Raw genomic sequence first — 25,841 nt, forward strand, 5'->3', positions numbered from 1 at the left:
CATTGGTCAGTCCAAATGGTATTTTATTATAAGCCATTGTACCCCACTTGGTGGTAAATGCTATTTTGTACTGGTCTTCTTCTTTGACCAGAATTTGGTTATATCCTGAATAACCATCAAGTAATGAGAATCTCTCTGATCTTGATACAACCTGCAAAATTTGCTCCATTGAGGGCAGCGGGTAATGGTCTTTCGGAAATTCTCTATTTAGATCTCTAAAATCAACACATAATCTCAGTTGACCATTCTTCTTCCTAATGGGAACTAGATTGGTCACCCAGGATGTGTATTTGATTGGAAATATGATGTTTCCTTCAATCAGCTTATTTAACTCAGTCCTCATAAGATGTTCTATTTTTGGATTAAGAGGCCTTTATTTCTGCCTTATTGGTTTTGCATTATCTACCAACTCTATGGTATGCTGAGCTAAATGAGGATCAAATCCTTTCAAATCTTCATACCTCCATGCAAATATGTCATTGGATTCTTGACAAAGTTTTACCAAAGCATGTTTTTGTTCAAGGGTACATACCTTGCCAATTTTTCAGTAGCTTGTCCTTGAATATTTCAACAAGTTCATAATATTCTTCCTTCACAAACATGTTGCCTTTATCCTTCCTAAATTGATCATCTATATTAAAAATAGATTCAATGGTTACCAGACCCTTGGGTAGCTTGTTAGTTTTCAATTGGAGAAACTGATTTTCATATTGATCATTGAACTTACGTTGATTTCCAGCAGAAAATTCAGCTTCTTCAATTAGGAAATTAGTAATCTGCTCATCTAATTCAAAAACCTACCAATTAATAGTTTTATCTAGAACTGAGGCCTTACTCCAACTTTAACATATTGTTGTCTATCAATATTTTCTAGTTCTATTGGAATATTGAACTGAGTTCCTAAAGCAGCAAGCCTATTTGCTTCTTTATTTTGACTTCTAGGTACAGACAATAGATTAAATGCATCAAAATCTTCAATTAAATCCCAAATTCTATGCTTTTACATCTTCAAAACATCATTTTTGGTGACATGGATATTCCTTACTTGGTTCACAACTAGTTCACTATCACCAAAAACTTGCAAACATTTAACTTTTTTCTGCCTACCCCATTCTAAGCCATGTGCTAATGATTCATACTCAGTTATATTGTTTGTACAGCTAAAACAAAATCTGAAAGCAGTGTAGTATCTCATACCTTAAGGTAAAACTAGCATAACACCACCTCCAGAACCATTTTTACCTCTTGAACCATCAAAATAGAGTTGCCAAACCTGATTTTTCTTCTGTTCTGACTACTGGTCAAGCAAAATATCCTCTTTTTCAAGCTTAGGAATAACATAATCCTCCTCATGAATCATATAAACACCAAGACCTATTTCATCCATGCTGATGAAAGGATCTTCTGCAGTATTTTGGGCTGCCCACTCATCCAAATTCACATCAGGTATGCCTTGAATAGGTGCATCTGGATCTTGGATTGGTGGTAACTCCTCATGATCTCTGATGGCAAGATCTGCATTTATAGGACTTGGAGTATATGGTTCTAAGTGGCAAGTGGTTTGGGGTTTTGACTTAATGGCAACCTTAGTACCATACCGGGTTCTAAAAAACAAGAGTGACCAATCAGCAGAAAGATATCCTCCTAATTTTGCTTTGAAATCTCTAAATAGGTAAATAGAAAAGTGTGGAGGCAAGTCAGCTATGTACACATCCTGAGGTATTACAAAATTAGGACAAGCATGCAAGGTCAAACCAAGATATTTAACCAATCCAACTAACTTAACTGTTGTTCCATCTAACTGTACAACTCCTCTAGAAACAGGCTCATAAATTAGACCAAGTTTATCTGTAAGGTCTTTGGGCATAATTGAACTACTGGCTCCTAAGTCTATCAAGAAATTGTGGACTAGATGGTTGCCAATTATCAATGTTACAAAAAACAAAGGAGGCTTTGGCATTTGGATTGGCTGATTATTCTTAACAAGGATATCATTAGCTAATGCAACTCTAGGCTAATCTTTTTGAGGCTCATTAGTCAAGGAAAGAATATCCAATTCGTCTCTCAGCAATTTCTTTTGTCCAAGAATTTGCAATCCATCTATCATTGTCATGGAAATAGTGGTTTTTGTCATAGATTCGACAATATTAAATGGAACACCACTAACCTTGTGTTGTACTTTTGGAACAGCAAGCTCTTGATGAGCTGGTTTGAATTGAGATTGAACCTTCTGTTGTTCTTTAGGTGTTGCAGGCTATCCTCTTGGTACAATCTGTACATTCTGGACAGGTGGAGGTGTACTCACAACTTGTTGACTTGTAGAAGCTTGTTGTTTTCCTTTATTTGGCTATTGTCTGGATTTATTTTATTGTTGTCCATTATTTACAGCTTGTTGTTGATTATTTGTAGCTTGCTGTCCAATGCCAATAGCACATTTCTTTGACCTTGTATTTTTTGCAACATGTGAAAAAAGTCTATTTTGTGCTTGTGGATGATTAACTCCACAAAATTCCTCACCTCGCCAATTTATCATAGCCACCTCAGGACCTTCTAGTTCCTCATTTATACCTGCATCTTGATAAGACATGTCATTCTGAACCATCAAAGCTTGTGATTGAGCATTCATTGCATTTTGGCATGATGCTTGATTATGAGGTTGTTGGTAAGGAAAACACCACTCTTGTGCCATATTGTTCTGAGCAGGAATAATTTCTTTAGAATTGCTAGTAGTATTTTGATTATTCTATTGGTTTTGCCTATTGTTGTAATTCCTCCTTTTATTTTGAGCATCAACTTGGTAGTTAGGCCTATTGGGTTGATAAGGAGCTTGATATGGGGCTTGATACCTTTGATTTTGGTTCTCATTTTTCTTGAGGTTCACCAATTCATTGCCAAAATTTTGCATAGTTTGCTAGATTTGTTGAGTTGCTTCAACATTCTTTATAAACATATCTTGTAACGTCTATAGTTGCTTTGATGAGTCTGCTACAACACTATTTTGAACATAATTTTTAAAACCTAGTGTTGGAACAGTAGGTATTGCAACTATAGGGGGTACTTGTAAAGGCATCAATGGTTGTATATTAGGAAAAATAGGCATAGGAGGCTAAGGGGCAATTTTACCAGCTTGTATAAGGTTGTTTTCTGCTCTAATAGATATATCATAAGCTGTCGGTAATGTAACCCCACCCATAGATTGAATCATAACAACAATATCACTATTTAAAGCTCTCAAATAATATAAAAATGCATGTTCAGGAGAGGTTTTTACCATTGTAGGAATTCTATTCCAGGTTTGCTCAAAATGGTAATTGAAATCAGTCATCTTCTCTTGTGGTGCCCTCTTAATAGTGGTCATCTGCTCAACCAATGATAGGTGATCTGATTTATCTGCAAGTTACTTTTTTAACTTATCACCCAAATCATCCCAATCAGTAACTGAATTAATTTGCAAACCCCTGAACCATTGTAGTGCTTTGCCTTTGAATGATGCTGCTAGTAGCCTGAGTGCTACGTTCTCTTGGGTTATATGGTAGACTGCACATAGAGATGCTATATCTCTTATGCACTCAATGGGTGTAACGTGGTCTTCACCAGTGAAACTAGGAAGACTTTTCAGAGCTTCTCCTGGTATAGGATCATGTTGGGTCAAATTCAAAGGGTTCCCTCTATTGAAGAGTACAAAATCATGTGCTCTTGATATGACTATTGTAAATACTGGAGAATTTATTGGTGAATTCTGGGTAATAGATGGCTCAATTGGAGTAGTTTCAAAAAGAGGATTTATGTGGGTAGCAAAATTAGGCTAAGAATTATTAGGTAGAGGAGAAAAATTAGACAGAAGATTAAGATCTAGAGTTTCAAGAAAAACTTCAACTGACAAACTTTCTGGAAACTCAACTACTGAATTTGTTGTTTTTTCTATCTTTTTCATTGTCCTTGACCTTTTCTGTGATGGTGGTAGCTTAATATGCTCAACCAGATCCTCTCTCTATCTGGTTTGATACTTTTTCATATGTTGTTAAGACCTTTTCTGTACATAAAACCAGAAAATAGAGTCGCCAAGTACTTAGAAAAAATAGCCTCAATAGGCTGAAATACTGTTGCCAATACCAAAATAATAGCAAAAATGGATTTTCTTTGAGTTGTGATAGCTCAAACGCATCCCACCGGGTGTGCCAAAAATTATTGTCATTGAGGATTGCACCTGCAATGCTAAGTTCCAAAACAAGCAATCCTGTGAAACATGGAAACACCTTCGAGCCTGTGGGTTGCTCAAAGTGAAGGTGAATCTCCAGAGATCAGGCCGGCTTCCTGTTTGGTGAATCTCTTGTAAATAATTTTAATAAGAAAAGGGATAGAAAGGGATAGAAAGCTTGCATGTAATAAAAATCTATTCTAATGAAGGTGATGCACCAAATATCTTATCTGAGATGTGCAACCTGCTTAACTCACAAAAACCTTCAACAAATAACCTTGATTGCTTCACAACTCAACTGAACATGTATATGCATAAATATTTCCTAGAAAGGGATGAATTTAATGCATGCACGAAGGAAAACAACAAGTTTTCACAACTTCAAGCAATTAAAATCAGCTAACACAAACTAGAACCTGCAACTAACACGAATCTCCTTGCACCACAAATTGACTGAATGAGACAAATTAGAGGATAAAAATCACAGGAAATTATCAAATCATTCATTCACTAGATAATAAAAGTAGTACCAAGAAGGAAATCTGCTGCTATATTACTAAAAAATAAAGGCGTGTTGCTGTTACAAAACTCAAATACTGCTGAGCTACAATACCTTTTTTGCAAAAATGTGTATGCAAAAAAGAAAGAACCAGAGGGAAAAAAGGAGAGAAAGAATATATAGAAATCATGATGAATCCCCTTCAAAACCCTAAAATGACTGCATGAGAAAAGCCTTGGGTGAATCTACCCATAAAAATGGCATAAAATCTCATGCATATTACTGTAAAATAATAATCTTTACTGCTCAAAAAGACCACCACTAATCCTGCATGAAGAAAACCCCTCATTACTAAATATGGAATTTTCAGTCTCACCCTAAATAGCTCCATTAAAAAAAATGAACCTCCTATTTAAAAATCTGCATGTCTAAATGCAGAAAATAGCTATCCCCATGTGAAAGTTGCATGATGAACTGAACTGTAACTATTATATGGAAAAGAAATCCCACTAAAAAAATCTTATGCATTCCCTGGAAACTACTATTTGTGTTGAAGCCTCTGTTAAAAATGGTTTTGGAAATGATCTCCATGTTTTGTGAGCTTTCCAACAGTATGTAACACTTGCATATTCAGACAATCAATAAGCATCTACATTAATCTTTCATGTAGAAATTCATCTGCTTTCTTGGTGGGCTTTTCACCGTTCAAACAACCAGTTCTGAGTCCACCGTGTAATTTTTATTATTGCTAGCCACTGGATCGCCTGCATTAACCATGGTCGCTTGCATAAACTTTTCTTTTATTTCCTAGCGGGCCCCACCGTTTGTCATCAAATCTGCATGATTATCCATCGAGCAGTTTTTCACTGCGATATGGCGACCACCATTTGATCTATCGAGAACTTGCTTGCTTTTTACCTCTGCTTGTTTTATTTTATCTCTTGTTGCTCTCTTCATCCTAGGCCCACAGGAATGAGCAACAATAATGAACTTTGAACCATTGAACCACTTTGAACTGTTGAACCACTTTGAATTGGTTCAAAGTTGACTTAAAAAATATATACATCTGCTCGTCTGTAGACTTTTGCCACGTGTCAGCCGCTAGTTCGCTCGTGAGATTCGCATCTCGCCACTTGGACACCCATCTGGATTTGGTCTACCTTGTTTCTTCATTCACTCTCTACTACGTGGTGCATTCTCATTCGTTCTTAGCCCACCTGGACGACCACCTCTATTGCCACGTCATCAGTCGCTATGTCGCAGGGAATAACTATCGAGCATGCGGTATAGCGATGGCTGTTGATCTGCCCTCAAACTGCTTGATCTTTAACACCTTAGCTGCTCACCTCCCCTTTTCCTTTTCCGCACATGCTTTGTCGCCAAGTCATTGAGGTAAATGGCAAGCTTCTTTCTATAGCGGTATAGCGATAGCCCTTAGATCTTTCGGACTACCATTGATCTTCTCTTAATTTACTCCACCTTTAACCCCATCTGATCTTCTCTCTTATGCCACATGTCAACATGTGTCACCCCTTGATTGGCTCTGGAGATTCGCCTGGGCACCACCTATTTTTCGAGCCTGCCACTCGTCTTGCTCTGTCGGATATCCTTCTTTCGGCCAAACTACTCCCTCGGTGATTTGTTTACCAGTCTCATCGAACATGTAGTTTCATCGATATTATTCTTTATGTGGAACTGCTTTTGATTTCTTTGATATACCTTATGTCGATGGAACTGAGCCTTTGGTGAAACTTTTTTGGGACTCATCGCAGCCAAGGTCTGCTCGATGTCGATGGAACTAAGATTTCAATGAAACCTTTTCATGACTCATCGCAACCAAGGTCTGCTCAATGTTGGTCATCTATGGCATGTCACTAACCACTAGACTGCCACCTATCTTTGGTCTTATACTATCTGTTCCACCACATCATCAGTCGCCAAGTCACGATGATATCCCGATGTGCAGCTTTCCATTGTGCCTTAGCAACCATCATCTGATCTTTTTGCCTGACCATTGGATGTGATCAATCTGCTCGATCTTTACTCTTGGTCTTTTTAGTCTGACGCAAAATTTGGGTCTCCTTAAGATATGTGTGTGCATGGGGTCCACTAGGCGACAAGCCTCTTCTTGCCAAAAGCCCGTAAACTTTGACACTATAGTTATATGTGACCTTATATTTAAATGTGATAAACTCCCTCCATGTGGCCAATGTGGGATAAAAGGTCTTCCTGCCTGGTGACTGAAACCACTTGGAAACTCTAAGGCCTTTTAAAACCCTCTTTGGCGCTCAGGTAAAAAACTTTACATAGGCCGATTGCATTTGCTTTGAGTTTGTTTTGGCCTTACATCAACCATGCCATTTCATCTGCAATAGAGCATAGATGTCTCTATGATCTACAACATGCTGAGCTCAACCCTCATGGGAGCCACATTTTAACCCACATGATGTCTTACTTTCCTATATCTGCACATGAAGCAAACAAGTTAGAGAAAAAAGGTGTATTTCTGATTTCTTGCTCATGATTTGGACCTTTTCAAAATGAATGCAAGGCTTCATTAGGGCACCAAATTTGGCATGTGCAAAATTTTGGTAACAGTAATCTTACAATGAGTTGATATAAGGGTCACTACTCCAGCTTGATAGTGTACCGTTCATATGCTAAGATGTTGCCACATAATCCCCTGTTGTGATATATAAATTGTACTGAAAGGATAATCTCATAGAAATGAGGATCTTTGATTAATGTACTTTATCAGTGCAAAGGACTCTTAGGAGTGATTACCCACATGGCACCAATCAGTAGTCATATCCAAAAGGTTTTACAAGATGTTTGATTATTATTTTGTTGAACAAGGACATCAATATGTAGTGTCTAGATATTTTTAAGATTTATTTTTATTTTTTTATGAGTGTAATAAAGACCTTGATATTTAGGGGAAAAGTATGCTTTGTTGGTATTATGGATGTGTTGCATTAGTTTTGTCATTGATGTCAACACTTATCCTTCTGGAGATCTACATTGTTGATTTGGCATTATGGTTATATTGGTTTACTGTTGAACTGACACATTATGTTCACTGGCAAGGTCAATGACTTATGCACAGTCACCGGTATGTTGTTCACCAACAGGTTATATGGTTCACCGGCACTGATGATGACTTGTTATCATCTGGAGATCACTTGGGTATGTGCAGGATCATGGTGTGCCAAAACAGGCCCTTAAGCGGCAATGAAATTAAAGAAAATCAGAGTTATGCAACTTGACATGAAAATTTGAATAAGTTGTGAACATTATTTTTAAAATATGTAAGAAGAGAATCTATAGAAAATTGAATGTAGTTTCTAAGATACTAGTTATTTTTTGGAAAAAAAAATCCTATTTGATGAAAATTTCAAATTTCAATGCAGTGGTACTAAAATTTTAGGAAAAAGATAAGAAGTAGATGTATGTCTAACCACCCTAATCACAATCAAATCATAATATTTTTTATAATATTTATAATATAAGTATTTGACTCATGTTCGGATGTGACACATATCTTTTTATAAAGTAAATAATTATTTATGATTTTTTTACTACAACTTTTCAGAAACTCCTACGTCTGACCACCTTAACTTGGTCAAAACCTTATGATTTTTTATTTTTTTCAATTCTTCCCTATAGTAGACAAAGCATAGGATGTGATGCATGTTTCGGATTCAAAAAATGATACCGTTTGAAAGTTATGAGTGTTTTTCAATCAGTCTATCAATCAGGACTATTGTCAGAATTCAATTAGAAAATAAATAATAATTATTTATTAAAGTCAAAAGAGGACAAGCCTTATATTGTTGGAAAGCTGAGAATGCCCTTAAAAAACCCTTTTCATTTTATCAATTTTGGCTACAAAAAAAGTCGTCAGCCACCAGTGTAAAGTTTGGAAAATCAAGGAATACTGAAAAAACACGTTTTTTCAGTTGACTTTCCAGGCTTGTCACTTCCAAGCCAAATCCCAAAGCATTCCCAAAAAGAAATTTTAAATTCAAAAATTTTAGAACACAAATCGGATATCCAATTTTAATAAGTAAATTCACTAACTAAATTTGCACATAATTAATCTAATATTTATTAATATATTAATATATAATATTTTAATATATTGATTTATAAATAAATTAGTATATGATATTAGGGAGAGGGAGAGGGAGAGAGGGGAGTGGGGAGAGAGAGAGAGAGAAATTAGGGGAGGGAGAGAGAGATTAGGGGAGAGGGGGAGAGAGAGAGATTAAGACACCAAATTGTGTCTTTAAGGATCATATGGTGTCCTAAGGGGTCGTACGACACAATATGACCCCTTAGGACACCATAGGACCCATAGTGACCCAATATGGTGTCATAAGGGGTCATATTGTGTCCTAAGGGGTCATATGATGTCTTAAAGGGGTCATATGACACAATATGACCCATTAGGACACAATATGACTCATAACGACATAATTTGGTGTCTTAAGGGTCATATGGTGTCCTAAGGGGTCATAGGACACAATATGACCCCTTAGGACACCATAGGACCGATAACGATCCAATATGGTGTCTTAAGGGGTCATATGGTGTCCTAAGGGGTCGAAGGACACCATATGATCCTTATGGACACCATAGGACCCCTTATGACACCATATGGTGTCGTTAGGGGTCATATGGTGTCCTAAGGGGTCGTAGGACACAATATGACCCCTTAGGACACCATATGACCCCTTAGGACACCATATGACCCCTAATGACACCATATGGTGTCATAAGGGATCCTATGGTGTCCATAGGGATCATATGGTGTCCTTCTCCTAAGGGGTTGTAGGACACAATATGACCCCTTAGGACACCATAGGACCCATAATGACCCAATATGGTGTCTTAAGGGGTCATATGGTGTCCTAAGGGGTTGTAGGACACCATATGACCCCTATGGACACCATAGGACCCCTTATGACACCAAATTATGTCGTTAGGGGCCATATGGTGTCCTAAGGGGTTGTTGGACATAATATGACCCCTTAGGACACCATAGGACCTATAACGACCCAATATGGTGTCATAATAGGTTGTATGGTGTCCTAAGGGGTCATAAGAGTTCATGGGACACCATATGACCCCTAAGGACAACATACGACCTCTTATGACACCATATGGTTTTGTTAGGGATCATATGGTGTCTTAGGACACCATATGACCCCTTAAGACACCAAATTGTGTCATTACGGGTCATATGGTGTCCTAAGGGGTTGTAGGACATAATATGACCCCTTAGGACACCATAGGACCCAAAGCGACACAATACGGTGTCATAAAGGGTTATATTGTGTCCTAAGGGGTCATATGATGTCTTAAATGGGTCATATGACATAATATGACCCATTATGATACAATAGAACCCATAACGACCCAATATGGTTCCTTAAGGGGTCATATGGTGTCCTAAGGGGTCATAGGACACCCTTAGGACACCATAGGACCCAAAGCAACACAATATGGTGTCATAAAGGGTTATATTGTGTCCTAAGGGGTCATATGATGTCTTAAATGGGTCATATGACACAATATGACCCATTATGATACAATAGAACCCATAATGACCCAATATGGTTCCTTAAGGGGTCATATGGTGTCATAAGGGGTCATAGGACACCATATGACCCCTATGAACACCATATGACCCCTTATGACACCATATGGTGTCATTAGGGGTCATATGGTGTCCTAAGGGGTCATAATGGGTCATGGGACACCATATGACCCCTTAAGACACCAAATTGTGTTGTTATTTGTCATATTGTGTCCTAAGGGGTCATGGGGAAACATATGACCCCTTAGGACACCATATGATCCCTAATGATACCATATGGTGTCATAAGGGGTCCTATGGTATCCATTGGAGTCATATGGTGTCCTATGACCCCTTAGGATACCATATGACCCCTTAAGACACCATATTTGGTTGTTATGGGTCATATTGTGTCATATGACCCCTTTAAGACATCATATGACCCCTTAGGACACAATATGACCCCTTATGACACCATATTGGGTCTCTTTCGGTCCTATGGTGTCCTAAGGGGTGTGGTTTATGACACAATATGGTGTCTTAAGGGGTCATATGGTTGTTGGTATTTTTTATATGTTGATATGGTTTTGTCATTGATGTCAACACTTGTCAACACTTGAGAAACACTTGGAGATCTTTGGTTATGTTCATCGACATGATCAATGACTTATGCACAATCACTAGTATCTGGTTCACCGATAGGTTATATTGTTCACCGACACTTGGAATAACTTGGAGATTACTTGGTTATGTCAAAGACATCATTTGGACACTTGGTTTTGCTGATTTGTTCATTGGTCTAATCAGGTTTGCATATTTGTTATTACTGACAAATAGGTCTAGGTTATGGACCAGCAAGCATATCTATTCCAGATCAGCACGACACATCATGAAGATGATTTATTGTTATTGTAAATGCATTGAGCTGACATCATGCATCGCATATTGATTCACTTGTAATTGATTTTATTGTAATATCTTAGTGAGCCAACCTACTTAAATGGTCTTAGGTTTTGGTATATATGTAAGATCTCATTTATGAGATTGTGTGGTAGAGTGTGGAAAAGGATTGTAATAAGGTATATGTGAATATAAGTAGAGCTATACATGTAGACATCATTCAAGCTTGAAGGAAGGTTTGATGAAGGCAAATCAGATCTTAACCGGTACTGAATCGAGAATATGAAGATGCTATTATGAGCAGTACATTATCATTGGATTTAACCATCCAATTGTAGTTAGTGTGACTCCCATTTTGTGATTGAGCAGTGAGATCTAGGTAGTTGGCCTTTCTGCATGTGCAGACTCCATATTGTACACACATACTATCTACATCAGTATCATCTGATTGTCGGTAAGGTTTCCCATCGTGGTTTTTTCCCTTACAAGGTTTCCATGTACAAATAATTGTGTTATGTGTTCTATGTGTTATCCATCTTTCTATTTCATGCATTAAACTTTACCGGTACTACAATTAGCTGTTAAACTATCTATCACCATTAAGTTTGGTTAAGTTAGTTTTGGTTTGTATTTATTAGACAACTAATTCACCCCACCCTCTCAGTTGCCTCTGGGACCTAACAATTGGTATCAGGGCATAGTCCTCTTTTTGCAGAAGTTTAACAACTTGAGGAGATCCAATGTCTTCTAACTATTTTAGGAAGGACAGTCCGAAGCTTGATGGAACCAACTATGGCATATGGAAGATCAGGATGGAAACTCATTTGAATTGAATTGGAAAGGACATATGTGATGTTACAAAGAATGGCTATATTGTTCCTACTCAAGGTCAACCTATTCCACCAACCTTGGCTAAAGATGAGGAAAATGATTGCAAAACAAGAGAAGCACTTTTGAGCACATTTTCAGATCAGCAAATCATGGGATTATAAGATAGATCTATTGCTAAATCTATTTGGGATAAATTGGAAACATTAAATGAAGGTGATACCACAGTCAAAATTGCAAAACTGGAATGCTTCCAGGTCAGGTATGAAAATCTGAAAATGGAAGAAGATGAAAGAATTTTTGCTTTTATGGAAAGAGTAAATGAAATTGTTTTTGGTATACAATGTTGTGGAGGAACCTTAAGTGAAGATGAAATTGTTTCTAAAGTTTTAAGAGCATTGCCACCGACATACAAAATGAAAGTAACTGCTATTAATGAATTGAGAACAATGCCTAATACATTATTATTTAGAGACACTTTGGTTGGAAAACTTTTAGCTTTTGAACTTGAGGAATTTGGTCATGTTGCTACTATTAAGACAGATTTAGCTTTCAAAGCATCATCATCATCATCTGAGAAATCTGATTGGAAAGCCTTTTATGCAAGAGAACTTGAAGAAATTAGAAAGGATAATGAAGAACTGGAAGAGCTTGAAACACACTATTTGCAAGGAAAATGCCTAAAGGTCTAGTTGGAAGTAAGTATGAAGGTAAAGCACCATTTAAATGTTTTAACTGCAATAAGATTGGTCACATGGCATCTAGGTGTCCTGATAGACATGCAAGATTGAAAGAAGAAGATAAAAGGACATATAAGCCTAACCTTGAATATCAAAGGTACAAATTTAGGAAGAATAGAGACAAATCATGTTACTATGTTGATGAGGAGTCACTGATGATTTTGATGAGTAACCGACAGACAATGGATGGGCTTTTGTTGCTATAACAGAAGATCAACCGACACCTACTATTAAACTTGTAGAGTAGGCCCTGGCAGCTAAAATTGAAGATAAAGATGAATGAATTATTGATTCCGGATATTCACATCATATGAATGGTGATAAGAGTAAATTCTTAACCTTTCAGGAATACAATGGAGGTCTAGTAAGATTTAGAGATGACAAAGATTGTTTGATCAGAGGAAAAGGCACTATATCTTTTGATGGTAAGCATAATACTGATAATGTTTACTATGTTGAAGGTTTGAAGCATAATCTTTTGATTGTTGGTCAATTAGTTGAAAAGAGATTTCAGTTATAATTCAAGAATGGTAAATGCAAAATCATGAATAGAACTGGTTTGGAAATTACAATCAGTAATCGGACTAGAGGTAATATATTTCATTTGAATAACAATGAAAAGACATGCTTGATTGCACATATTGATGAAAGTTGGTTATGTCATAAGAGACTGTGTCATGTAAATTTTGATTGCATTGTGAAGATCAGTACAATTAAGGCTGTAAGAGATTTACCTAAGATTGTTAAGCCTCACAATCCGGTATGTAAGGAATGTCAATTTGGAAAACAAGTTAGAGCAACTTTTAAAAGTATACCAGAGAAATCCAATAATGTTCTTGAATTAATTCATACTGATTTATGTGGTCCAAGAAGAACTAGAAGTTTACAAGGAGACAGATATTTTATGCTAATCATTGATGACTATTCTAGAATGTGTTTTGTTACTTTTCTTAAGGAGAAATCAAAAGCTTTTGGGAAATTCAAACTATTCAAGGTGATGGTAGAGAATGAAACCGATAAGAAAATTAAATGTTTGAGATCAGATCAAGGAGGTGAATTCACATCTAAGAAAGTTAATACATTTTGTGAAGTGAATGGAATTAAAAGACAGTTATCAACACCTCGAACACCCCAGTAGAATGGAGTTATGGAAAGAAAGAACAAAACTATTCTAGATGCAGCTAGAAGCATGATATCAGAATCAAACCTACCTCATGTGTATTGGAGAGAAGCAGTCAATACAGCTGTTTATACATTCAACAGAGTTCACATCAAAGGTGAAACCAGTAAGACCCCTCATGAACTATGGATTGGTAATACTCCTACTCTTAAATATTTTAGAATATTTGGAAGTAAATGTTATATTAAAAGAGATGAGTATATTGGCAAATTTGATCCTAGAAATGATGAAGGAATATTTCTTGGTTATTCATCTAAGAGCAAGGCATATAGATGTTTTAATAAGAGATTGTAGAGAATCATTAAGAGTGCAAATGTGAAGATTGATGAATAGTTTAGAAGGTCTATAGGATTTGAACCGATAGTTGAGATAATCACAAATGAACCTACTATGAGCACACCTGTACAAAATGTTGATCTAGTGCATCATCTAAAAATTCCACAATGACTCAAGAACAACAACAAGTGAAAACACCTCGGTATGTAAGATTGAATCACTATGAAAATTACATAATTGGGAACAAATATCAAGGAGTTATGACTAGAGGAAGACTGGCAAATGAAGAGGTATGTCTTATTTCTCAAATTGAACTAGCATCAATTAATAAGGCATGTGAAGATAAACACTGGATTAAAGCTATGGAAGATGAATTGGAACAAATTGAAAAGAATAACACATGGACATTAGTTCCCCGGCCTAAAGATGAAAATGTAATTGGAACTAGATGGGTATTCATAAATAAACTTAATGAAGATGGTAAGGTAATAAAAAATAAAGCAAGATTCATGTGTAAGGGATATTCACATAAAGAAGGAATTGATTATAATGAAACCTTTTCACCGGTAGCTAGAATTGAGGTAGATAGATTATTCTTAGCTTTTGCAACACACAAGAACTATAAAGTATATCAAATGGATGTTAAATGTGCATTTCTAAATGGTGATCTGGAAGAAGAAGTTTACATTGAACAACCTGATGGATTTTATTTGATAGATGACAAAGATATGGTTTGCAGGTTAAGGAAAACTTTATGTGGATTGAAGCAAGCTCCTAGAGCTTGGTATGCTAGATTGAACAAATATCTTTTGAAGATTGGTTTTACTAAAGCTAATGCTGACAACAATCTATATTACAAAGAGACTAAGGATGACATCTTGGTTATTGAAGTTTTTGTTGATGATATAATCTTTAGAGGAGAAGATGGATTGTGTAAAGACTTTTTTAAAAAGATGCAAGAAGAATTTGAAATGTCTATGATTGGGGAGATAAAATTCTTTTTAGGATTGCAGATTTTATAGACTGATAAAGGTATATTCATAAATCAATCAAAGTACTTGAAAGAATTACTAAAGAAATTTGGCATGGAAAACTCTAAACCGATAAGCACACCTATGACTACAACTGATAAACTATCATTGAAGGATGAATCAACACCCATTAATTTGACTTGGTACAAGTCTATGATAGGAGGTTTATTGTATTTGACACAAACAAGACCTGATATTATGAATGCAGTATGTATTGTTTCAAGATTTCAGAGTAATCCTAAGGAAAATCATGAATCAACAGTGAAAAAGATTTTCTGGTATCTACAAGGAACTACAAATCTTGGTTTATGGTATCCTAGAGATGAAAAATTTGATTTAGGTGCATACACATATGCAAATTGGGCAGGAGATGTAGATGATAGAAAAAGCACCATCGGTGGAGCACTTTTTCTTGGCAGCAGGTTAATCTCTTGGTTGAGCAAGAAACAAAGTTGTACATCTTTATAAACAATAGAATCAGAATATATTGCAGCAACAACTAACTATACATAGGTATTATGGATTAAGAAAATGTTGAAGGACATAAAGGTAAAATGCAAGGAGCCTATAACAATTTACTTGATAATATGGCAGCAATTGATAAATCAAAGAATCCGGTATTTCACTCTAAAACTAAACATGTTTCTATCAAATTCAGTTTTCTGAAAGAGAATGTTGAAGCAAAAGAAGTGAAATTGGTTTATATGAATACTAAAGAGCAGATTGTAGATATCTTTACTAAGCCTTTTCCTAAGGAAACTTTTGAATATCTAAGAGAGCAGCTTGGAGTTATACCCTCACCGGTAGAGACTTAGACAGTCGATGATTGACATCAACCGACAAAATTAACAGAGAAATATTTTTTCTGGCTTTGATGAGCAAAGCTACTTCTCAAGGGGAGTATCTGGATAAACTGATAAATTGGTATTTTGTGATAAGTTCTTTGAACTGATTATATTTGGTTTTGTATTGCTTTGGCATTTGATGTCAAAGGGGGAGAGATATCTATGGAAAAACAATATCTTTTTAGGGAGAGATTTTTACTCTCCGTATCTGTATTTTGATGATCTCTTTGGGAGATTGTTGGTTTTTGGTTTTTGGCATTTTTGTTTTAACACTTTGATGGTTTTTCCATCTTGTGTTGCTGTCAATGCCAAAGGGGGAGATTGTTGGTATTTTGGATATGTTGATATGGTTTTGTCATTGATGTCAACACTTGTAAACACTTGAGAAACACTTGGAGATCTTTGGTTATGTTCACCGACATGATCAGTGACTTATGCACAGTCACCGATAACTGGTTCACTGATAAGTTATATTGTTCACCGACACTTGGAATGACTTGGAGATTACTTGGTTATGTCAAAGACATCATTTGGACACTTGGTTTTGGTGATTTGTTCATTGGTCTAATCAGGTTTGCATATTTGTTGTTACTAGCAAATAGGTCTAGGTTATGGACCGACAAGCATATCTATTCTAGATCAGCACAACATGTCATGAAGATGATTTATTGTTATTGTAAATGCATTGAGCCGACATCATGCATCACGTATTGATTCATTTTTAATTGATTTTATTGTAATATCTTAGTGAGCCGACCTACTCATTTGGTCTTAGGTTTTGGTATATATGTAAGATCTCATTTATTAGATTGTGTGGTAGAGTGTGGAAAAGGATTGTAATAAGGTATATGCGAATATAAGCAGAGCTATATACACAAACATCATTAAGATTGAAAGAAGGTTTGAAGAAGGAAAATCAGATCTTAACTGGTACCGAATCCAGCATATGAAGATGCTATTATGAGCAATACATTATCATTGGATTTAACCATCCAATTGTAGTTAGTGTGACTCCCATTTTGTGATTGAGCAGTGAGCTCTAGGCAGTTGGCCTTTCTGCATGTGCAGACTCCATATTGTACACACATACTATCTGCAATAGTATCATCTGATTGTGGGTAAGGTTTCCCACCGTGGTTTTTCCCCTTATAGGGTTTCCACATACAAATAACTGTGTTATGTGTTGTGTATTTTATTTGTCTTTCTATTTCATTCATTAAACTTTACCGGTACTGCAATTAACTATTAAACTATCTACCAACATTAAATTTGGTTAAGTTAGTTTTGGTTTGTATTTATTAGACAACTAATTCACCCTCCCTCTCAGTTGCCTCTGAGACCTAACAATGGTGTCCTAGGACACCATATGACCCATTATGACATCATATGGTGTCGTTAGGGGTCATATGGTGTCCTAAGGGGTCATGGGACACCATATGACCCCTTAAGACACTGAATTGTGTTGTTATGGGTCATATTGTGTCCTAAGGGGTCATGGGACAACATATGACCCCTTGGGACACCATATGTGTAGAGGTCATATTGTGTCCTAGGACACCATATGACCCCTTAAGACACCAAATTGTGTCGTTATGGGTCATATGGTGTCCTAAGGGGTCGTAGGACACCATATGACCCCTTAGGACACCATATGACCCCTTATGATACCATATGGTGTTGTTAGGGGTCATATGGTGTCCTAAGGGGTCATATGTTGTCTCATGACCCCTTAGGACACAATATGACCCATAATGACACAATTTAGTGTCTTAAGGGGTCATATGGTGTTCCATGTCCCCTTATGACATCCTAGGACACCATATGACCCCTATGGACACCATATGACCCCTTATGACACAATATGGTGTCTTTAGGGGTCATATGGTGTCCTAATGGGTTATATTGTGTCATATGACCCCTTTTGATACATCATATGACCCTTTAGGACACCATATGACCCCTAACGACACCATATGGTGTCATAAGGGGTCCTATGGTGTCCTAACGGGTTATATGGTGTCCTATGACACCATATGACCCCTTAGGACACCATATGAACCCTTATGATACCATATGGTGTTGTTAGGGGTCATATGGTGTCCTAAGGGGTCATATGTTGTCTCATGACCCCTTAGGACACAATATGACCCATAATGACACAATTTAGTGTCTTAAGGGGTCATATGGTGTTCCATGTCCCCTTATGACATCCTAGGACACCATATGACCCCTATGGACACCATATGACCCCTTATGACACAATATGGTGTCTTTAGGGGTCATATGGTGTCCTAATGGGTTATATTGTGTCATATGACCCCTTTTGATACATCATATGACCCTTTAGGACACCATATGACCCCTAACGACACCATATGGTGTCATAAGGGGTCCTATGGTGTCCTAACGGGTTATATGGTGTCCTATGACCCCTTAGGACACCATATGATTCATAATGACATAATTTGATGTCTTAAGGGGTCATGTGGTGTCCTAGGACACCATATGACCCATATGGACACCATATGACCCCTTATAACACCATATGGTGTCGTTAGGGGTCATATCATGTCATAAGGGGTCATAAGGGGTCATGAGACACCATATGACCCCTAACGACACCATATGTTGTCATAAGAGGTCATATGGTGTCCATGTTGACATTTTTTATGTTTACAATGTGATTGTCATTGATGGACACACACGCATTGAGATCTTCTTTATATGTATGAGCCTAAGCTCAACCGGAATATGTTACAACTGGTATGTTGTATTATAGTCGTTAGACTATTGGTGTTTTGTAGAATGTATTTACCGGTCTGAAGTGGCATGTTAACACCAAGCGGTTCGAGGATCTCAAGCAGTACGAAGGATCAAAGCGGTAGAACACATACTTCCCAGTCTTCATTTTGTCAAACCGGCAACCGACATTTTTCTTGAACTAGAATTTTGTATGAACAGGTAACATTTTGTGATGAGTTACCATCCACCGATTGTTTGATGGTGTCGACACTTTAACGGTGCTTTTTGTGTCGTGTTACCAAGTATGTCCAGGTTCATTGAACCTAGGAAATTGTAATGTAATCCTATTGGACCGATATGAAATCAGATTCCTTTATAAGGACATCATGTCTAGGGTTTTAGGTTGTTGATGTAGTTATTGTGAAAGTTTATGTTGTTGCTAGGGTTTAAGGTGGTTGAGGAGTTGGAGAGAATATGAATGTGTAGAAGACTGAAGTAATGTTAGAATGCATTAGGAATGAGCTATCAAGGATCTAATCAAGCAATCTGTGCTATTAGCTAGATCAATAACTTGTTGATTACTCATATCTTTGACAAGTCTGTAGCCCTTAACCAGGTAGGCCCAAAAGCCTTTTGTAAATCCTCTAACAAGGTGGTTCACATCTGTGGATCTAAAATCCTCTAGCAAGGTAGTCTTTAATCAGACTTATCTCCTAACAAAGATTGAGATTCCTAATAGGATCTGTTCTGGTAAAGAATATTGTAAGACCTTAACCGGCCTGGTTCCTATTCTGCAGATAGTTACTTGTGAGTTCCATCTCACAATGGTTTTTCCCATTTGGGTTTCCACGTCAAAATCTCATGTGTTATGGTGTTTGTGCTTTTGTGGGTGAATGTATTATTTACTATTTGGTTTGCATGTGTGCTATTTGGTTTGTCTGCTAAACTATTTTACCGGTTTACTTTCAGTCTTGTAAAGTGTTTAAGTGCAAATATTTTTGGCATACTAATTGACCCCCCCTCTTAGTATTCATCAATTGGTATCAAAGCCTACCTTTCTATAAGTTTAACCACTTGGAAAGAGATATGGGGGAATACTCTATAAGGGAACTTACTCACCGACTCACTCAGTCTAAGCAAGCCTATGATGAACTTATGGAAAAATATAAGGTCTCTTAGGCAAAAAGGAGAGAACATGCTAAAAAGCTGATGGAGCTATCTGAAAATAGTTCTTGAGATGAAGCAGACATGGAAGCCCTAATTGTAGAAGTAAATAAGTTGAATGAATCAAACTCTAACCTAAGAAAGGAGTTGGAAGGACTGACTATCCGGATGTGTCAAGAGCTTGAGAACCGAAGGAAAGCTGAGGATCTGGTGAAGGACAAAGATCATGAGATCTCCAAGCTAAAACAAGAGATCATTGCCCTAACTGCTCAACTCCATGCGAGCAAAGTGGAAAAGGAAGACATGCAAGGAGAACTGAACATTGCCATCTCTGAGAATGAAAATTTGATGGAAACAAATGTTGCTATTTCCAAAGAACTCTTTGAGTCAAAGGAAATACTTGCTAAGCTCAACAAGAGTACTGTCAAGCTAGAGCAAAAGCTTGAATCTGCCAAACCGGTTAAGAATACCAATGGACTTGGTTATTTCGGTCATGAGTGTTGGTGTAAATAATTATTCATCTTGGATATTATTACACTATACTTAAGTTTACTTAGGAAATTCATTTCATAGTAGTTTGGGTATGAGACACTTGGGTGTTTGTGCCACATTGAGATAGTGTGTGTAGGAGAATTTCCACCTTTTATGGTGTTGATCTTGTTGTTACACTCCACATTCAATGGGTGATCCACCTCATGTGGACTATTATATTATTTCTCCTACCTACCCACACCTATTTCCTACCTACCCTTGTTTCTTATTGAGCCACATGTCATGTTTGTGTGCTCACATATCCATATAGCCTTGTCTATATAAGCATGCTATATTCATTGTATGGAATGCTTAATGATCTAGTTGATCATATTTTTTATCTTGATAGAATACAGTTTATTTCTATCATCTATTTTGTTCTCTCTTATTTGTGCTTTCCATTTCCTCTTGATCTTGGCAAAATCTCACATGGTATCAGAGCCATTAGAGTGTCATTGGTTTGCCAATTGAGAGAAATTTGATGCTATTTAGGGTTTGCATTTTGGATCTTTCTATTGTAGGTTATTATTGAAGCTTGATGGGTCAAATATGAGGTTACCATTGGATTGAGGAGGACCAAGAAAGTCAATTTTTCCTTTTGTTTCATCCAAATCGAACTTCGGAGGCCAAATCTAGAGGCATTTGAAGTTTGATGTTGTAGCGGAAATTTTCCAGAAATTATAATTTGGTAGGCATTTTTCAAATAGCGATATCTCACTCATCCGGACTCATTTTTTCAAGCAATTTTTTTTGTGTTGGGATAGAATTTCGTGATCTGTATAGTGGGGTAGGCTATTTCTAATTTTCAGATACAAGAATTTTAGAAATCATGAAATCCCAATTTTTACAACTTTGGAGGCTTCATTTGGGCTCATATGGACTCCTTTTCAAGTGCCATTTTTTTTGAAAGTGCATTTTTTTTTATCTACTTTCATAATCTACCATTTGTTTGTAGTAATTTTAAGTAGAAATTGTACTTTCAGTATTTGACCATTTTTGGCATATTTGGTACTTGTATTTTGCTTGGATCTCAGTTTAGATCACTAGCAGTATTTGTTGAAGTCTCTTAGATCTCATTTTGAGAAGTTGTAAATTGAAATCAGAAGTCCACTTAGCCTTGTTTTGCAAGTGGCCTATTATACACGCACTACATATAAAGTGCCAAAATCATCATTTTTTGGGGGTACTTTGGTTGAGTTAATTTGGGGGGGTGTCTCTTGTGCTTTTGTGCTCTTGTGTTCCTTCCTTTCTGCTGCTATGGGTTCTTCTAAGTTTCCTCTCTTAACTCCTCATAATTATACTACTTGGAAAATTGATGCATGGAGTAAACTTATGGAAAAAGGTCTAACTCATTACATTGATGGAACTATTGTTGCTCCCATTGATCCTAAGGTTGATCCAGTTGGTCACTTGGATTGGATCACTAAAAATATCATGGCAATTGGTACCTTAAGAAAGTATGTATCAAAGGATCTCATTTTTCATATTGAGAAGTGTACTCTAATCAAGGATTCTTGGCAAAAGTTTCAAGACTTGTATGGTCAAGTTGATGAGATTAGGGGATATCAAATTGATAGTGATCTCACCATGTTGGATCCCAAGAAATTTGATACTATACAAGATTATGTCACCAAGGCAAATGAGTTGAGGGCACAACTCAAAGATTGTGGCATTGATAAGAAGGATACTCAATTGATATTCAACTTGATAGGCAAGCTTCCAATAGAATATGCAGCATTTGTTTCTAGTTTCCAAACCCATAGGATGGCAATGGGTTAAAGCTACACAATGCCTACATTTGATGCTTTCAATGAAATGTTGATGATGGAACAAACTAAGTTGATAAGAATGGGCATTCTTAAGGCTTCTAAGTCTCAAGCATTAGTGGCAAATCAAGGAAAAGACAACTCAAACAAGAAGAAATGGCAATCAAAGCCTAAGGACAAAGCATCATCCTCTCCACAGCAAGGAGATACATCCTCTTCCAAGAGGGATAATTCACCAAAGAGGGAGAGACCTACTTGTGCCTATTGTAAAAAGTTTGGTCATGAGGAGCATCGTTGCCATTCTAAGAAGATTGACGAGCTCACACATATCATCAAAAAGCATAACATTGATTTGCCTAATGTCTACAAGAAGGATGGTTCATCAACTTCCACTTCCTCACATTCAAAAGGAAAAGGGCAAGCATTCATGGCTTCTACAAGTGGGAAGACTCACTCTTTTGGGACAAGAAAAGGAAAAGCTCTATGTGCTACTATTAGTCATGATTCAGAGAGATGGCTTCTAGATTCAGGGGCTTCTCATCATATGGCATCTTCACAGTCTATGTTCTCTACATTTGAGCCTTGCACCATGCCATAGATTTTGATGGGCAATAATACATACATGGATGTGATTGGGAAATGATCTATTGACATTGGGGATAAATCCTTCAATAATGTGTTGTGTGTACCCCACTTGACAAACAATCTCCTTTCTATCTATCAAATCACACATGGCGCAACTAAGAGAGTTGTGGAGTTCACACCTAAGTCAATTTTCATTAGAGACTTGGAGACTAGAGCTATCATTGCAACTGGGGTGGTTGATCATGCATCTTAGTTATACTCCTTTTCAAATTCTATTGATGATGATGATTTCACATTTGATGATTCTACACATGATGATCACACTTCTTGTGATGGTTCAGTTTTTTAGGAGAACTTTGGACACTTGAACATGGGGATTCTCACATGTGACCCCATTCTTGAGCCTTGTATTTTATCTCCTCATATTGATATCACATCACCTATTGCACCTGATGATGTAGATAGTGCGATAGTTTTGCCTTCATGTGATTCAGTGCAGTAGGATATTCTTTGTCTTCCAGCTTCAGATTCATAGGATCATTACTTGACAGACATTACTGGTTTATATATGGAATCCTACATTGTAGATTTGGGAGACATCATTGATGACATTCATCTTCTCTTTGATGAAGGTTATCCTTCTTCAATTGTTGTGAGGGAACACTTTGACCCTCTTGTTCATTCTCTACATGACCATTCTTTTGAGGTTGACATGAATGTGGATACTTATGTACAACAGTTGGAGGAGAACTCTTTATTTTTTGAGGAGACATGTGAGTCTTTGGGACATGTTCTACATCCATCTCCACTAGATCTTGGAGTGCCTTTTTCAGCAGTGTGCCATAGTTTACCACCTTTGGAGGGGGTATCTTTTAGCATCAACATGGGGATACTTGAGCAGTTTTTAGAGATTCCTTTCATCATGAGTTTTTTTCATACATCTTCCCTTCATGATTGGGGAGACTTCATGGATACACCTTTGGTTTTGTTTCTTCCTAAGGGGAGGAATGTTATTTGATTTTTGTGGTGCAAATTCCACATTGAGGGGGGGCTTCCTAGCTTCTCTTCTTCTCTCATATGGGGGGGACTTTTTCCTCACATGGGGTTTTGTCCTTCACATTCTTCTATGAGAGTTCTCTTGTATGTTTTTAATCTCTCTTTTGGGGGAGGTTTTTTTCCCATTGGGTTTTTCTCTCTTTCCCCACTTTGTGAGAGATTTCATTGCATTGCTTTGCATGCATTTGCATTTGTACATGGGTACCTAACATGGCCTCATAGCCAGGACCCATCTTGCATTGCTTAGTTGCATTGTAGACTTAAGTGCATTCCCCTAAGTTGCACTTAAGGGGGGGTGTTGCTGTAAATAATTATTCATCTTGGATATTATTACACTATACTTAAGTTTACTTAGGAAATGCATTTCATAGTAGTTTGGGTATGAGACACTTGGGTGTTTGTGCCACATTGGGATAGTGTGTGTAGGAGAATTTCCACCTTTTATGGTGTTGATCTTTTTGTTACACTCCACATTCAGTGGGTGATCCACCTCATGTGGACTATTATATTATTTCTCCTACCTACCCACACCTATTTCCTACCTACCCTTGTTTCTTATTGAGCCACATGTCATGTTTGTGTGCTCACATATCCATATAGCCTTGCCTATATAAACAAACTTATATTCATTGTATGGAATTCTTGATGATCTAGTTGATCATATTTTTCATCTTGATAGAATACAGTTTATTTCTATCATCTATTTTGTTCTCTCTTATTTGTGCTTTCCATTGCCTCTTGATCTTGGCAAAATCTCATAATGAGGAAGGTGAGACCTCTGGTATAAATGCTGGAACATCAAAGAAACACCCGACATCAAAGGATAAAGGTAAGCAAAAGTTTAAACCTATTTTCTTTAACTATCTTAAAGAAGGACATACTGCAAATGTGTGTAGGAGTAAGGCTTACAACAATTTTCCTTATTTCCTAAATGATAAGCCTAGATCCTATAGATTTAATGGTAACTATTATGCATGCAACAAGTATGGGCATAGAGCATCTGAATGCAAGTCAGTTATGAACAACACTAGAAGATATCCTTAGAGGACCCAAGGAGTTGGTCTTGAACCTTTTGTGAACTAGAATCACAATCGGTTTAATGCTTTCGATCATCAGCCAAGAAGTGATGGCTATCAAGCAGCAACCAGATGGAGAGAAAACTGCATGGTCTGTCATGGTCATGGTCACACTGTTGCAACATGTAGAAGGAAGAATGGAAATAGGAACAATGGACCTTGGAGAGCACCTGGATTGGTTTGCTATCATTGCAACAAACTGGGTCACATTGCCAGATTCTGTAGATCAAGAAAGAACAAATCTGATGATATACCAGTTACTCTGGAAGGAAACATTGATGTTGACACTGCTCAAGTAGACATGAACAAAACCTGGAAGAAGAAACCAGTGGTGTTACAAGAGGAACCGGTTTCTGCACCTAGTGTGGAAATCACAGAACCAACAAACTAAGCTTCAGAAAAGCTTAGGGGGAGAAAATAGTGAAATGTTTTGAACCCCCAGTTTACATCGGTAAAAGACATTAACTAGTATGTGATACCTATCAGTTGGCAGAAGACTGGAAACAGTAAAAGGAAAATTAGGGTTTATGCCCTAATGGAGGAGCATTAATGGTGGTAGGTGAGAAATATGCTTCAAATCATTTTTCAAATCATTTCTCACTATCAGTTTTCGGACAAAGAAAAGTTTTTCAAAGAGTAGAGCAAAGAAAAGGTGATTTGTGCTGAAATTTTGAGAAATTGAGAAACCGTGAAGGAGATTCAAACTCAAATTGCAAACAACCAAGTGAAGAAAGCAAAGTGGTGATTCTGCAACTGACAGAGTGTGAAGTGAAGGAGAGTCTGAAAGCCCTAACTTCACATGTTTCAAAAAGTATTTCTCAAGTTTGTAAGTTTCTATCATGA

This window comes from Cryptomeria japonica, chromosome 9 (genome assembly GCF_030272615.1).
Source record: "Cryptomeria japonica chromosome 9, Sugi_1.0, whole genome shotgun sequence".
Classification (NCBI taxonomy): Eukaryota; Viridiplantae; Streptophyta; class Pinopsida; order Cupressales; family Cupressaceae; genus Cryptomeria; species Cryptomeria japonica.